The sequence below is a fragment of the Pinus tabuliformis genome, chromosome 4_1 (genome assembly GCF_031772625.1).
Source record: "Pinus tabuliformis cultivar Carrire ecotype Pingquan chromosome 4_1, CPIR1, whole genome shotgun sequence".
NCBI classification, from domain to species: domain Eukaryota; kingdom Viridiplantae; phylum Streptophyta; class Pinopsida; order Pinales; family Pinaceae; genus Pinus; species Pinus tabuliformis.
The window spans coordinates 305,123,582-305,126,905 of record NC_142303.1 but is presented as its reverse complement, the minus strand read 5'-3'; the positions used below and the strand labels follow the sequence as shown (position 1 = coordinate 305,126,905).

The window sequence follows — 3,324 nt, the reverse complement described above, 5'->3', positions numbered from 1 at the left end:
ATTGCTTTCTTCATTAATATTTTCAAGGGCCTCCCATGTTGGCTATATATTCCAAGACAATGAAAGTTGAACTAGTAGATAGCACAGAGAAGCCTTATCTCTGGAATATACTATTATTGTTATATTTTTATAAATATGACATTTCACAAGTACCAGGAACACCTTATATAATTAGCTAATAATGAGTCCTTTTGTTGGCTTCTAAAAGATAACATTTTCTTCTCTATTAATCTAGGGAAATTTACTATGCAACTTTATTTTTTTTGGCAAAAGAACTCTTCCTACTTTGAAAATGCATAACATGGTCAGCCAAGGCCTTATCAAAGAACCAATCTTTTCATTTTGGATGACCAATAATGTAGATGAGGATGCTAGAGGACAGATATTCTTTAGCCGCATTTATCCTAACACTTCAAGGGTGAAAATCAATGTACACATTTTACTTGAAAGGGTTACTGGCAGGTATGTTATAGAATCATGTTAGTTTTCCATGTTTAATATTAACTATAGTTAAGGTTAACTACATGCATATCATGTTCTTGGTATGCATTATAGTTACTGGTAGGTACATTATGGGGTTATTCTACTCTTCTAACTTGATGTTGTTATTTCTTTTAGTTTTATATGGGAGACTTCCTCATTGATAATCAATCAACAGGTGTGCATGCAGTCCTTCATATTATTCAATTGATTAAATGATCACTTCTTATGGAACCTTATGAAAATATTGATGGAATTTTATGAACATTTAACTATAGGTTTTTGTGTTGGAGGTTGTGTTGTTATTGCATATTTTGAAACTTCTTTGTTGGCAGACCCATCAGTAAATATTGTAAAACTTTGGTCTTTTTAAGTTGTTATATACAATTTAGTGGGATCATCTAGGTCTGTGCACCAAAAATATTATAAACTTCACAGAGTTGTGGCACATTTGATGCAAGCTTGTGCATTCATAAGTGACAAGTGAACGCTTAATAATGCTCAGTTGATGTGCTATCTTTGTAGTATGAAAGATAAATAGTTAAAACTGATTTCAAGAATTTTCTCAAGTTTGAGGTTCTAAGGAAGAGTTTTATTTTTTGTTTTATTACATTATTTAAGCCAAGCATGTCTATTTTTTTTTCTATACAAGGTAGGCTCTTTACTTCATTTGTTTCTCTTATGTGTTGTTTTGATAAACTTCTTCCCTATATTCTATGGTTTATAGACTATGTGTTGCTTTTATACTGAACTTCCTAATAATCTATAATTGTGATGTGAAAGTAGTTGGGATGTTCATGTTCATGAATATTATTTCATTAATGTTGTTGATTATGTTTTGCTATAATCTTTGCAAAACTAGCTGAAAAGTGTTTCTGTAAATTGTCTCAAATGCAGGGAATTATAACACAAATCAACAATGTTATTGGTGTCGTGGGTATTGTCAGCTAGGAATGAAAAGCAATAGTATCACAATATGGAGATGTGATTATGGAGTTCTTGATGGCACAGGTCTGTCTTTGATTTATCAAAGGATATAGGAATTATTCTCAGAAAATGTCACATGTAAGATTGCACTTTAAATATGAATACCTTTGGCTTGAAGGAAAGTGTATCTATGTCATTAGGTAGGTTGGATTTCTTTTGGAGACCTCAGTTGAATAAAGAATTTCTCCTTCCATCACCTAAAATGAATTGCATTGTTTACAAACAAATCCTCAAAAGATCTGCTCACAGATTGGCTTGTGCTCTTATGATGGTGCAAGAGATGTTAGGTGAGATTCTTTTTATTTTTTTTTTGTTGAAATTATTGTATATAATCCAACCGTGTAGTCATAAATAGTTTTTTGGAATACTATGCATTTAAATTTTTTCCATGGTAATATTTATTTATGACGTTGAAAATTGTTGGTCTCTGCAGCACAAAAATAGCTAGTGTCTTAGAAGAAACCCATGAAAAAGAGACATTCTCAAGCATCAGTGATGGTATGTGCACTGCTTGTTAGATGGTAGTTGTGTGGGTGAAAAACCAAATTTCTCAGAACCAGACTAAGGATCATATTAAGGCCTATTTGAATCAAGTAATGAGAGTTCATCATCCTTTGTGATGAAATTTTCTCTTTTTGCATGGATGTTGAGATTTGTTTTAGCAACAATTATTTTAATACCAGTGCTTATGATTCTTGAATGTAATGTTTAGCTCTGTGAACAATTGTCGAGCCCTAATGGAGAATTAGTTTTTGACTATTATCAAATATCAAGCATGCCAAATATTTCATTTTCAATTGGACATAAAATGTTCAGTCTCATACCAGATCAAGTTCAATTTATTCCCAAATAGGAAAATGCATTTTTTTGTATGACTATTAATCACTCTATAGTATTCATGTATTTTCTATCATCTATATTTTTTCGTTGTAAAAAATTAGTTCAATGGGACTAGAGAATTGTAGGAAAATGTTGAAGAAAGGAATTTATGTTAGAATTATGCATCTGAAACTTGTAGTAAACAAAATTGCAATTATGGCATGCTTTCTAAAGTTAACTTAATTTTACCTTTTGTTTTCGGTTTTATACTTTGATTCCTAAATTTACATTGAACTTTATTGAATTATAAATAAACATATCCAAAATCCTGGTAATAATTCTAAATTTTCTAATGAAATACCAAGCTTCACTTTTTTTGGGTTGTCTTTTCTAGGTATTATCATAATATGACATGTCTCTTTTTCACGACCAATAACAATTGTAAAAGTTTCCACTAGTTGTGCTTTCATATCTACATTATAGATCGTCTTTCGAATTTGGAATATTATGAGATTTTTCATTTGATACATCCTTTTGAGATGAGAATATAGGTTTATACGTTCACATGTCAATTCTCTCTTTTTGTTATTGCAATTTGGTAACCTAATAATTGTTTACCACCTGCTCCATCTTGTTTCCATTAATGATGCAGTTGTTGGTGCAGTTGTTATGTTGTAGTGTTGTTGGTTGGCATTGATGTCAACCTCGTAGCATGATGGTAGCATGTGATGCAACTCAATGTATGTGGATGCACATGCTTGGCTTAGTACAGGTCTTACTGCATGTACTAAATGGTGTTCGATGTATCTGTATCTATGGCAGATATTTGTGTTGTAGGTAGAATTTTTGGCTTATGTTAGATATTATGATATGTTTTTATGGAATATTCTTGGCTTTGATAGTTGTGAAGGTGTTGGGACAGTTGTGGAGCAAGTTCGTAGAAGTCTAGGTTGAGAAGTATTTATTTTTCTCTATACTATGCTACAACTGCACAAAGACATTCTTATGTGTGCAGTTGTAGGCCTTTAACCACACAGA

At 31.6% G+C, this 3,324-nt stretch overlaps 1 pseudogene; it reads left to right on the top strand.

The window, feature by feature from the left end:
* The first annotated feature begins 346 nt into the window (after window positions 1-346).
* On the top strand, window positions 347-2,320 carry LOC149175501 (aspartic proteinase-like; annotated as a pseudogene).
* Window positions 2,321-3,324: the final 1,004 nt, after the last annotated feature.